The sequence below is a fragment of the Lactuca serriola genome, chromosome 6 (assembly GCF_051521515.1).
Source record: "Lactuca serriola cultivar US96UC23 chromosome 6, Lser_US96UC23_V15, whole genome shotgun sequence".
NCBI classification, from domain to species: Eukaryota; Viridiplantae; Streptophyta; class Magnoliopsida; order Asterales; family Asteraceae; genus Lactuca; species Lactuca serriola.
Window position 1 is genome coordinate 21,355,265 of NC_136413.1, and position 14,691 is coordinate 21,369,955.

Consider the following 14,691-nt stretch of genomic DNA (forward strand, 5'->3'; position numbering starts at 1 on the left):
ACCTGATTCAAATAAATCATCCGAGCTTAGAAGAAGCAAAAAACAAAGAAAAGCTAAATCATTTGGTAATGATTTCCAACGTTACCTAGTCAAGGGTTCAAATGATGAGATTGCATTGTTGGGTTTTTATTTAAAAACAGTCCAATTTTAGTCTAAAAATTTGACATAATTAACAATGAAAGCAATTGTGTTTGAATAAACTAAAACCATTTAATACCCACCAAGGATCATTTTGCAAGAACTTAGAAAGATTAACCATAACCAAAGAAGAAGAAAGTATAATAACCTTTGATGACTTTGGTTCCTTTTGGCAATTAGAAAGTTGATGAAAATAACTTATAAAACTCCAAGTAGAAGTTCTTTAAAATGTATCCACCAAGTAAGCTTTGAACCACCAAAATATGCTAGTAAACACTTGTATAAAAAGCTTTAAGACTTATACCAAATAAGTGCTTAAAGAGAAGCAACTTTAAAGCCTTCATTTCTAGCACCAAAATGGAAGAAAGAAGAAGAGAGGGAGAACATACCAATTCTGAAAAATGCATGCCATTTTATGGAGAAATAAGTGAGTAAACAACTAGCCAAAATTCATCTCTTAAGCCTTTCTTTTTATACCAACACTTAGTACAAAAGATGAACATAAACTAATAGAAGCATACATACAAACTCATCTCTTAAGACTTTCTTTTATACCAACAGTTAGTCCTTATGATCTTGGCTTGCTGTATTAAGAGTTGAATAGAAGTTTTTGGGAAACAGGGGGTCTACATTGAGCGTAACATTTTGTACACTAAGCGTAGCTCTACGCTGAACGTAGCTTTCTGTACGTTAAGCGTATCTCTACGTTGAGCCTAGATTAGTGTGCTATGCTGAGCGTAAGTCTACTGAGGGTTGACCAATGACTTTTTGACCAGTTTGACTTTTGCCCGAAGGAGGTTTAATTGTGAGCCTAGGCCTTTTGTGAGTTAGTAATTACTTTAATTTTTAATTAGGGTTTTATTATGTATATGTTTAGCAAGATGAGACTTGATATCGTTGGCTTGAGTATGTGATTTATCTTGTCTTTAGGATGGAGGTGAGTTTTCTCATTATAGTGTGTAAGATGCTAGTTTTTTTTACTCTTGCATTTGTATGTATGTTGGGTTGAGCCCATTTGCATGTTGGGTTGGGCCTATTTATATGTATGTTGGGATGGGCCCATTTGCATGTTAGAATGGGCTCATTTATTGATAGGTTTTATAGGTTACAATATATATATATATATATATATATATATATATATATATATATATATATGTGTGTGTGTGTGGCGGAAAAACTTAACCTGTAAGTTCATATGCAACCTATTGGATCTAAGTTTTCTCTATTGATAGCAACAAACAATTAAACATCAAGAAACCTAACAAGGCCTTACTATAACCGAAATTACAAAGGTTTTAGGGTTTACGTACCTTTTGATTATTGTAGTAAATAATCAAACAATTCATTCCTTAACTAGCTTTAGAAAGCAAGCACTAGAAATCTCGTTCCTCTAATGGTTTGTACCAAAACCCTAGCAATAGAAGACTTAAGAGGAGAGAGGGGGGAGGATGGATTTTCAGCTTTTCTTCTTATGAAAGGAGTGACCGAAAATTGTAGTTCTTTGGCTTATTTTATAGTTGAACAAGAAAACCCTAGAAGCCCTACTTTGAATATAATAATATTATTTTAAATTAGGTAATTTTCCACATTCCTAATTATCATTAACGATTAATCTAGAAATCCTAAGGATGCTCCCTATTTTCGCCAACCCTAGGAAGGATCTAGAATCCTTCTCTTATTCAACTACTGAACAATTATAGCTTAGGTCATTGCACTTTTAATTAATCTAATTAATGCCAAAATTAATTCTAATTAATTATTAGTTAAATAATATTATTTCTAATTAATATATTAATAAATTTATTTATTGCTATTTATTAATCTTATAATAAGTCAATAAATCAACCTCTCTCTCCAAAAAGTCATTATGCCAATTACTAGCTTTGAGGGCAACCCAAAAATGACTTTGCTTTTTAATTCAAGGTGCTACTATTGGTCCTCCTGATGCTAAACTCGGGCAGTTGACCTTCTTGTTGCCCCTCTGATTGCAATGAAAGCAAACCAAGTCTGATGTATGGGTGGTGATGATAGCAATAGTGCAATCCTTGCTAAAGTGCCATGGCTTGCCGCACTTGTAGCAACTCGAACCACCCACTCTACAAAACCCATTATGCGACCTGTCACATTTGCCACAACGGCTTCGACCCTACCGACCTTTAACCTATATTTGAAACATTGATTTTCTTCTCTGAAACCCCAACCGTCTGCCATGCTCTGCCTTCCTCTTCCCTATGTGCTCCAAATCAATCTCTCGTTCCCGCGCCCTAGATATCATGTCATCGAGTGTCGGGCAGGCAGAAAAACTAACGAGCTCCCTAATGTCAAATCTCAACATATCATGATATTGGATCTTCCTCATCCCCTCATCTACTGCATATTGGGGTACCAACAAAGATCTCTTTTTGAACTTGGCGGTGATCTCCGCCACAGTCTTAGTCGTCTGCCTCATGTCTAGAAACTCCCTACCTAACTGTTGCACCTCAACAACTGGTGCAAACTCTGCTCGAAACTGGGTCACAAAATCTAGCTAGATCATGGCCTCATTGGCTGGGGCTCCTAAAGTATAGGCAACCTCCTCCCATTAATTTTGGGCTCACTCCCTATGACGTCCTGCAGCGAACCTCACATTCGACCCCTCGGGGCAGAAGCTCGTCATCTGGGCACACTCAATGCCAGCTATCCAACGCCTGGCTGTGATGGGGGCCTTCACCCTAAAGAAATCTAGTGCCCCACATCCCCTGAAATCCTTGAAGGAGAGAGTGCGAGCCCCAAACTGGCTAGCGTTTAGATCGGCCATGAAGATCCGAAGGAGATCCTCCATCAGATCGATGATACCCTCCTTGATTGATTTGGACATCACCGGGGTCACATCAAGGATGCCTCTAGTAACCTCAGATGCAATGAACTTGCGTCGGTTCGATGCTCGTTCCCGCACCAAATCCTGATCCTGACCCCCCTGCTCCATGACATGTCACCACATATTGAAACATAACCACACAAACAATTAGCAAATACAGAAAAAGGTTCAGACTCTCGAGTTTCCTGGTTTCATCGTGGTCTTCCTGGTCTCGGGTATGAATCATATGCTTCCAGTAGTACGGGCCCAATATTAAATTCCACACCTATTTATAACCTCCTCAAGGACTACCCCGACTCCTCCAAGTTGCTCTTCCCAACTAGTACATTCCTCATACTATAAGGTGTCCTACACACCAAAGCATCTATCAGGGATTTCCTAGGACTCCCTTCCTCACCTCTCTCTGCTATCAGCTGCAGAAGGAACTTCCACTAATACCACCTAACTACTACATGAACACAGTTACATACTATCAGTACTAGATAATTCTTCGAATGACAGGTCCCAAACTACAACGGTTTGACTCAAACAAGAGTTGCGCAATAGAGTTAAACCTACCCTTCTAAAATTTTCTCCAACACATTCATCCACTAGTTAGTTAGTACCAACAAAATTTCCTAAATCAAAAAGCATGCAACATTCGAGCATCAAGTAATTCAATCCAGAACATAACCTATATAGGCCATCCTAACAAGTAACTGATCTGATACTAGCATGCGAATCTATAAGCTCATACAAATAGGCACATAAAGGCATCTCTCCTAACATTATATCATGCACTTCTGAGTAGATATTTAGCCCCTAATCTAGCATGAAATTCTCATATCATAGCATAAAACATATAACATGTATGGGTATTTTGGGAAGACTTACTTGAGCTCGGCTGATTGCACGCATCGCACCCCTTTTTCTTTTATTAAAATCCTTTGATTAAAATGTTTATTTTTATGTAAAATCTGCCAAACCCTCGATTTGAGTCCAGACACACCTGAGAGTATGCCGAATCCCTCTAACCAAGGCTCTGATACCAATTTGTAACGTCCCAAAAATACAGATAAAAATTTGTTTTTAAATTCACGGGATCTTCGAGCTTCGGGACTTGCTTCAGGTCTCGGGATGATACCGGGGCTTCGGGGGTACTTCTTTGCACGTAAATCAAGGTAATATGATTGAGATGAGAGAATTTGAGCAACCAAACTCGGCTGGCCCTTCAAATCTATTAATAGGGCAAAATTTGCCTTTGCCACGTTGTGGTACGGTTTACCACGTCGTGGTGGCTGGGTCGTCACTGCATGCGTCATTGCAAGTGGGTCTGACAGACTCCAGAGCTCCTGCCACGTCGTGACACTTTTACCACGTCGTGGTGGCTGAGAGTTTTGGGGTTTCGCGCCCCGAACTTCAGAAATTCATAATTTTCGCATACGAACTTCGTTTTCGACGTTCTTTATATCGACACGAAGGTGAGAATACGCTCTACAACTTTCGTTTAGACTCCGTTGGCTAATTTTGAATTTATTTTTATTATTTAATTTTAATAGGCCGAGACAGAAAATTTCGTTATAAATTCATAACTTCTTCGTTTGACGTCTGTTCTCGCCTAACTTTTTATCGCTTCGATACCAACAACGAGATCTTTGATTCTCGTTTAGATTGCTTCGGCTAAAAACCGCTCGATCTCAAATCGAGTATTTCGGGCTGCATACCGCTAAGTTGAACTTAGAAAAATCATAACTTCCTCATACGAAGTCAGATTTTGACGTTCTTTATATGTACGGAATCCTAGTAACATATACTACAACCTAGTTAAAATTATTCTTTTAAAATAATCTTCCATCAAAAAGTCATTTTTGACGCTTAACGTCTCTAAATTGACTAGCCCTGATCTACGGACGTTACAACTGATGGGATCCCCTTGGACTATTGGTAGTCCCCGGGACTACTAATAGTTATCAAAGTTGTTAATAGCACATAGTTGTTTATTATATTGGGTTGTATGTGATAGTTTGGGGAAACTCATTGAACTTTGACTTATAATTGCGGATTAAATGTTTTCAGGTAACATTGATGATCGTGGGAAGCTGAAGACATGACTGTACACACTCAACAACATCATTAGATATTTCACATTTATCATATTATTCTGATTTTCAAACAATTGTATTTTAGAACAAATGAGATTTTCCAACTTGGGTTTTTATGAAATGATATTTTACCTTAACTAAAATGAAAATTTTGTTTGTGAAAATGAGACGTTCCATATACGTTACAATATATATATATATATATATATATATATATATATATATATATATATATATAATATTTTTTTGTTTATATCATTATAAAATGTGTTTTTCATACATACTTTCACATAAAACTAATAAATTGTATGATGTTTACAATTAAACCTGTTAATCTAAATATCGTCTAATTTCGAACTAATTATATCATTGTAATCATCATCAATCACCAAATTCAATGACAAGGTCTTCGTAATTATCTTAATACTAAATAACACTAAAATACATAATTCAACCAACTTCTTAATTATCCATATCTAATAACAAACGGTTTTATACAATAAGAAATATTGAAAAATAAAAAAATAAGAAAAACACTATTTTGGTAAATATTTTTCAAAGTATACTAAATTGATAAATATTTTAAATAAATAGAAAAACAATAAGGAATATTGAAAAATAAAAAAAAAAAATGAAGAAAAACACTATTTTGGTAAATATTTTTCAAAGTACACTAAATTAATAAATATCTTTTTCAATAATCCCATTTTGGTTAAAAACTCTCATATTCACAGTTCTTTCTCCAATCAATATTTTAATTGATTTTGATACTATCAATCCAAATCCAAAGTATATTGTTACTTTTTTCGGTTTAATCATTTTTGAGATTTTTGTATTGTGGCGGTGTACAATTTTTTTTTCTTAAATATTTATGAATTTAAAGTAATATATATATATATATATATATATATATATATATATATATATATATATATATATATATATATTTAATGTTATTAATGTATAATTAGTAATTTAAAGAAAACATATTAATATTAGTAACTTTTTCTAACATTTTATAAAACAAAATAGTTGATTATTATTATTACTATTATTTTAATTTTAATTTTTTCTATTTTCTATTTATTCATGAAATTAACATCAAGCCGAATTTTTTAAAGGGATAATGACTTAGGACGGTAATAAGGTTTTCAGTTTGTCCGTATTAGGTCACTAAGGTTTTTTTTGTGCGTATTAGACCAATATGGTTGTTATTACCGTTTAGAAATAGTCCTTTTACCGGTTTTAACCGGTAAAAGGACTATTTCTAAACGGTAATAACAACCATATTGGTCTAATACGCACAAAAAAACCTTAGTGACGTAATACGGACAAACTGGGAACCTTATTACCCTCCTAAGTCATTAACCCTAATTTTAAAGACATTGAGAATATATGACCATCAATAGTAAACTACTTCGTTTAGAACTCGCGTCGTCCCATATAACCTGCTACTCCTCTATATGGGGAAGCTCTTCATTTATAGTTGTCCCTTTGGGGACATCCGATAAAATTGGAACGATACAGAGAAGATTAGCATGGCCCCTGAGCAAGGATGACACACACAAATCGAGAAATGGTCCAAATTTTTTTCTAACCCTTCGTCGTCTTCTCTGGAACCCTAATTCCTTTTTCAAATGCTAATGGAGTTCAATTGCAATTCTTATGTTTCAATAGTTCATCTACTGAAGTCATGATCAGACAACATGTGGATTCTATGGTCAGATTGATCTTCTTGTTGATGTCTTCAACCATTTGTGGCAAGTAAGGGTGACCTTTCTTTCTATAAAGTCCCCTTTAAATTTTTTACTTTTCCTGCCATTAAGTTTCATGCTTTATAAACTTTCGTTTATGTGTTGTATATAGTATGTATGTATTTGTTTATGTGCTGGATTTTTTATTCATTTTGCAACTTCAGTTTCTTAGTTCATGTTGTGGTTATGCTTTTTATAAAATAATTGATAATAGACATCCTCTACAAGTCCCTGTTGGTTTTACATTTCCATTCGTTATCAAATGTAGACATTGATGGGAGGTATCAAAGTGAGATTTTGTTTTTGTACATATGGATGTGTTCATGTAAACATTTAAATGACAAAAAAGAAGTTATTGATAAAATGTTGCATATTTATGTAATGAAGATCATCAATCATATGAGTTTCTGGACTTAGAAATTCTGGAAGGGTTGTGAGATAAGTTTAAATGGAAACAACTATTTTCAGTCAAACAAATCAGTCACATTGATTAGTAAACATGTTTTCTAAACAATTAGGGTTAATGACTTAGGAGGGTAATAAGGTTTCCAGTTTGTCCGTATTAGGCCACTAAGGTTTTTTTTTGTGCTAATTAGACCAATATGGTTGTTATTACCGTTTAGAAATAGTCATTTTACCGGTTAAAACCGGTAAAATAACTATTTCTAAACGGTAATAACAACCATATTGGTTAAAACCGGTAAAATGACTATTTCTAAACGGTAATAACAACCATATTGGTCTAATACGCACAAAAAAAAAACCTTAGTGACCTAATACGGACAAATTGGAAACCTTATTACCCTCCTAAGTCATTATCTCTTTTTTAAATGTATAAGCACTTGTCACCCTAGGTCCGACCATGCTTACAAGTTACAAGGGTAAATATTCACCGCGGATTTTAGAAATTTAGACATTTGGTAAAATTGGATGCCACTAAAAATAACGAATCACATGCCAATTATAATTTCATGGGGGACAATATATATCATTGACAAGCCATTTCTCAACCACTGATAAATTCGTATTGTCATTTCAATGACTACTGTATACGATGCATTTTTTTTTACAAGATTGATTAACATCTTGGTTACCGACACAGGTTATTCGCCCTTAGGTATTGTCTATTTTATTTACTTCAATCATAATTCATACACTTATATACATAAACATAGTTATCAGTTTATCGAAACTACCTGGCCCTAGTTGTACTAGTCCTCAACCGTATATTTAAGATATCACTATTTGTATATCGCAATAATTCATCATGTAAGATAAAAATGATATTTACAACGTGGGGATATACGTTATGAAGAAAGAAATAGGATATTATCTATTCAAACAATAAATTTATATTAATAAAAACAAAAGAATTTATTCCAAAAGACAATAGTGTCATAAATTATATAAGTTTAAAAACATTCAATTGTTTGAAGAAACTTTTATTCCGCAAATTCACGTGAAAATTATGGCCACAATATTTGATATTTTACTTGTGTTATGGACCACCTTCTTTGTCACAAATTAGACCAATCAATCTTTATTACCGACCACCTATATAAACATGACTAAATTACATAAATGTCCATGGTGTTATAAAAAATCACAGATTCAGTCTTTAAGCATTTTTTATGTGATTCCTCAATTTAAATTTTTACATGATTGATCCTTATGGTTTTGTTTTCTTATAAACTTGGTCTATATTACTATTTTACCATGATTGGGGTCCTTTTCTCTGCTGGAATTAAATCCCAATTCCAACAATTCGGTTTTCTTTTCTTTCTGATTTGTTTAAGGGATTTTCTAATATGTGTCTTAATGACATATATAAGAATCATTAATTAAAATATTAATTATAAATTATACTAATTTATAACTCGTAAGAATCATGGTTATAAAATTAATTAAACTTTCATATTAAAAAATCAAAATTACTAATCAATTATTTTAAATAAATTATTACTTAAGAGATATTTCTTTTAGTTATATAAAATTATAATTATTAATTTAAATAAATATGTGAAGTTATATCACTTTATAATCTGTATTAATTTTATTTTATTTTTTAACTTAATGTTATTAATTTAATATAATTAGAATGAAAAATTTTAAAATTTAAAATTTAAAATGAAGAATCAATTATTAATTTAATATAACTAGAGTGAAAATTTTAAAATTTAAAATTAATTGGTTGACAAGTAACATGATAGATTATATTTAGTTTTTAATTAGGAGTTCTAAGAATATGACATTTTAGAATAGAAAGGTCATGTAATAAATATTAATTATGTATAATATTATCATAATTAAAAATAAAATACATTAATTAATGATTATAAAATTGTAATCATTAATTATGTCTTGAAGATGTTTGATGATTTGTTTCATTAATTACATTTAAATATAATGAAGACTAAATACATGTTCTTTATATTTTGAAATAGGATATAGAAATCAGTAGCGACTACCTTCCATTTCCAACAATCCGACAATGACAAACACAAATCTAACTCCAACAGTATTAAGATATTTACAATATTTGGATATTTGGGATCTCCAATGAAAAAGCAGGCTTGGGGTATAAAGGAGTGTGGGACCCTCTTTGATTTAATCGTAAAAAAATACTAGAATTAAAAAAATATGAATAAAAAATAAGGAAAATATAAAAAATAAAAAATAAGAGTATAAAAGTTATTCTAAATGGGTAAGAGACTTAACTTATAAGGAATTAAAACCATAATCACCATATATGTCCGAAAAAACACCTAAAATCTTTAATTTTTTAAAATCACAAGGACCATTAATGAAATTTTGTCTACAAACAATGTTCGCCAACCACGTAATATAGTGTCAATGTCGTGAAAACTATTACAGGATAAACATATGATCAGATTATATTTGATTGGACTGAATTAAGTAACATTATATTATTATATTATACGACAAGCTTTGTCATTTTTTAGTTATTACGATAAATTGAAGATTTTATGAAACACACATCAAACATAATATTATGAAGAGGATAATTCATGAAATCATACACATATACAAAAATACATAATATTTATTTGGTTTAGTCAAGGTGACTTCCGTCCGAAAGTAAGGAGTATTATTATTCAAGAGTTCTCAAACAGAGATTACAAATATAATTCAACAGAAATTCGGTCTACTCACTAGAATTCAAGATACAAATAAATGACTAGCATATATTTCTATTTATAGACTATGGATCAGACCTAAAACTATAATGGTTCAACCCCGTTAGCCTATAGGCCGATAAAGATATCAACCAATCACATGTCATCATGCAGCTACTTCTAGAACCTTCATCATTGAGATATGTGCATGGCCACCGGACCTCGGACACCATTACCATGTTAGAAGCACCTTCTCAATAACACATTTACTCCAAGAGATCATATTTACACCAAAATAACACATTTACACAACTAGGTGGACCTTTATATAAGTAGGAGCACCTTTAAACACAGGGCCGACCCCAAGAATTTGGAGGCCTTGTGTAATTTAATAATAAAAGTGTAACATCCGGATTTTTCAGGTATATTATTGTGTGAGTAATTCTGAGATTTATGGAGCAACTCGACGAGTTGTGAGTCCAACTCGTCGAGTAGAATCGAGTTATCCGTGTGGGTTTAATGAATGGACTCGACGAGTTAGGGAGCCGACTCGCTGAGTAGGTGCTGGGCAGTGAAACCCTAATTTTTTGGGTTTGTGTCCTATTTAAAGGGCCTTAAGCCCTCATTTGCGCCTCACTTATCTCCAGAGATCCCTTATCTCCAGAGACCCCTGTGAGAAATACTAGATCGGTTCCATCCATTTTGAGAGAGAAAGAGACTAATTTGCGTGTTCTTGTGCAACTTTGGGAGAAGATTTGGAGAGCATCTTGGCTTGGACCAGAGAGGGATGTTTGGATCCAGAGATTCTTCAGTGGTTAGCCTATGATGGAGGTAAAAGATGCTAACTTGATCATTCTTGGTGTAGATCTTGGTTTGGGGGAAATTTTTAGGGTTTTCTCCCATCCACCTTGAGTTATTGAGTCCCTTGAGCATATCCTGAGGTTGAAACCTCAGATTGGGACTGTAGGAGGTCTTTTGAGCCTAAAGACCCAAGCTTTATGTAGCTTGAGGCAATCTTTTAAGCACCAAATTTTTTTTAAGAGCTTGTATTGGCATTATTGAGCCCATATGCCATGCATGAACGAAAAGTTGCAAGCTTTACGTGATATTCGAGCTTTAGGAGGCCAAATCTAGAGTATGGAGTAACATTTCTGCCTTGAAACTTCTGAGTGAGAATTTTGACTTAAGGGACTCGACGAGTCAATGAGCCGACTTGACGAGTCGGTTAGGGTTTATTCCGATGAATTTGAGCATGCTGTAACTCGGTGAGTTGAGTTGTTTTCATGAGGCTTTTGAGGAAACGAGTGGACTCGGCGAGTCGGGTCAAACAAGGACTGTTGACTCGAGTTGATTTTTTTTGACTGTAGGGTTTGGTCAAACATAAGTAATGAAGACAATGGAGGGGTAAAATGGTCTTTTATCCACTTCGAGAGTTAGAGAGAGAAATAATAGCCTTTGGTTATTAGAGTCGTGAAAAAGAGTATTAATTAGAGATATTCATCCTTTGTGATAGGCGGATGCTAGTTCGAGATTTAGGTGCGAGGTTAATTGCTTGCTTGCAAGGTGAGTCTTTTCACTATACTTTACCTAGAGTGGTACTTATGTGTGATTGGAGGATCATATGTGCTTACATTGAGTATTATGTTATCCTGCCTTATGCTTTTGTGAATCATCTTGTGCATTATGTCTTTGTGATTTATGTTATGCGGAGCTTTACAGACCGGACCAGAGGGTCCAACGAGCCATGAGACTGGAGTGTCCCACTGAGATATATAGACCGGAGGGTCTTACAGAGGTATAGCCTCGAGTGGCTAATATGTGTATGTGGTATTTTGGGGAACTCACTAAGCTTTATGCTTACCGTGTTGTGTGTTACGTGTGTCAGGTTTTCTTAGGATCACGGGAATGCACCAGCTTGGTTATACACACCAATGATAGAGTTATGTTACGGGGATTTTGGGTTTTAATCAAACAATTATGGAGTCACGAGAAGGAGCAATGTGTACGATCAGCCAGAGCCCGAACGGTGATTTCCCAAAATACCAAAAAAATTGTTGACTTTATGAAATATTGATGAGATGTTATGAGATATCATTATGCATGCTAGAGGATAGGCTAGGTAATTCATGTTTAGGGCTAGAGATGCCTGATTTGTGATGCCTTAGCTTAGGGATTGTTGCTATCCGTTATGTGCCCTGAGTATGTGTTGAGTAAGAGTATCTAGCAGGAATCATTTAGTGAAGGAGTTCTTAGTCGAGGGATAATCTAGGAGAGATACCTAGATGAGCATTTGAGGAGTCTATTAAGAAGAGTAATTATATACCATGAGAGGTGAGACAGCCTGAGTTCAGTGATGCCTTTGAGTCATGAGTAGATCAAGTGGGGTTGTGTGCTCGAGTGGTGTGTTGGTATCAGTGGAGGTTATTCGATGCCCGAATGTTGCTTGCTTTGTGCTTTGTGGAACTCTTGATAATGGGAGTGAGCTACCGAGTGAGTATGAAGATATTCAAGAGGTAGATGGCTGGAATTATAAGGAGTTCTTCAGCAGATGATGGCAGAGAAGTGTGAGAACCTAGGGGAGCCTAGTGAGTAATTTGAGTCTTATGAGTACGCTGTGGGGAAGAGTATGCATTGGAGGGCGAGTGTGTGTAACGAGATTGGTGATCAAGAAAGTTGAGCAGCTACTTAGGAAATTTGGAACGATCCATGTGGAAAGTATGGGTAGATATGGCTGGTAGTATGGTCATGTACTACTGAAAACAGAGGACCCATACTTGAAACAAGGAGAATTCCATAGGTTCTAAGTAGCAGATTGAGAGGAGATAACATGGTTCAGGTACCATGATTCGTAGCAGATTGAGAGGAGATAACATGGTTCGGGTACCATGATTCGTAGCAGATTGAGAGGAAATAACATGGTTCTGGTACCATGATTCGTGGTAGGTCGAGAGATGATCACATGGTTTGAGTATCATGATTTGTGGTGGTTAGTGCTTCGGTTTTACCAGTTATCTAGTTGTGATTGATTAGACTGGGATAAGATGTTATAGAGTGTGGGCCTTGAGGGCCATGTTGAGCGAGTCTCAATAGAGCGTACCTTGGAAGGGAAATTGAGTTAGCTTTCGGGAGATTTTACTAGTGAGATGCCAATTGGAGTCGCAAGACTCGGGGATGAGTAGAGATGGTGCCTTATGGAGAGTTGAGGTCTAAGTTGAGCAATCGGCCGATAGTGGGGATATCACTTTCTATGACTAGAGTTGCGCTATTTTTCATTCTTGTGAGAAGTAGAAGTGATATTAGGCTTTCGGTTTCTGATCTTGGAGGTAAACCCTGTGGGGTAGCATTGGTTGCGACCTTTTCACTGGAGTATTTGGGCATTATGTTTGTTGCGAGGTATTTCTAATACCATGAAAAAGTCATTAGTGGGACTAATATGGAAGAGATCAAGGAGGTGCCTTATTGAGGGAGGCATGCTTCTAGCAACAGTTTCAAGTGATTAAGAGGAGTATATCAGGGCGGTAACCCTCGTTGTTAATGTTGTGTATTGACTGTGAGAGTGAGGTCCCTTGCTTGTTTATGACTCCCGCGATGGGAGGATGGTCGAGGAATCAGGGAAGAGGTGTGTGATGGTGCATTATTTCCAGACTGAGAGTCAGGACTAATTTGGATCAGTTGGGGTATCCGGCGGTGTGTCGGTCTGAGGCTTCGAGATGACTAGAGGCAGTCACGTAGGGTGGATTCTGAGATTTTTGTTTGGGTTACAGGATATTCAGATTTTCTTGATTTCCATCGGGAAGATCATTGAATGATTGTGTGGTACGTTCCAAGAGTCAAGTATGATGCATCTGGTGAAACAGTCTATGGAGTAGATTGTTGGTATGCCAATTTGTGATGGTTCGAACCCTGAGTGGGGGAGAATTAGGTATTATTTTGAGGGGATCAGCAATCCGTTCAAGTGTGGTTAGAGAAATGGTTATGGAGATCTATGGTGCGGACACATGAGACCTGGGTTATTGGTGGATGAGGCGAGGTGACAGATGGGAAGATGTATGAGTATGTGTTTAAGAAAGGATGAGCGAATCCACGGCAGGTGGCTGTTGGTCACGGAATTTATTGTGGCTAGGGATTTTTCGGGTTTTCGAATGTTGAGTTCGAGTGTGGTTGGGTCATTGAATTCAGGGTGCAGTGACAGAGATTGCAGGTATAGGTATAGATTGTGATCTATACTCCAGGAGGGACATCTGTTTATTTGCCAACCAATAGAGCCGTTATGAGTAGTTTAGTATGGGTAGCGATCAGTATAGGGTGGAGCTTCAGATTTTCGTCAACGTGTTCTGAGTCATTGGCGATGCCTCTGTGTTCCAGATTGAGAGATGGAATATTATGAGGTTACAAGTGGTGCGAGAGGAAGATCAGTTGTGAGATTCTGAGGGGGCAATGAGGTATCTGAGAATGATGTCGTGAGTATGAGATTGGTGGTTGAGGTAAGACATCGTGAGATTCTGTGATGGTGTACCGAGGTATCCGTGTATGATGTCCTAAATTTCAGATTATTTTGAGTCTTAAGTTAAGAGATGGAAAGTGGTGTATCAAGTATCTATGGTTCCAGTGGGAGCCTTTCGGCTAACTGGCGTCATGCGAGATTATTTAAGAATGTGAATTGCAACGAAAAAAATGGGGGAAGGGGTATTGTTATGGCGTTGCCGTCAGGAGTATAGACG

The 14,691-nt window shown here is 35.6% G+C and overlaps 1 non-coding gene across 1 annotated transcript; it reads left to right on the forward strand.

Moving 5' to 3' along the window:
• The first annotated feature begins 6,567 nt into the window (after window positions 1–6,567).
• On the forward strand, window positions 6,568–6,670 carry LOC145060721 (U6 spliceosomal RNA). The gene has a single exon (XR_013686908.1). It is a non-coding gene; the product is annotated as a U6 spliceosomal RNA (small nuclear RNA).
• The last annotated feature ends 8,021 nt before the right edge of the window (window positions 6,671–14,691 follow it).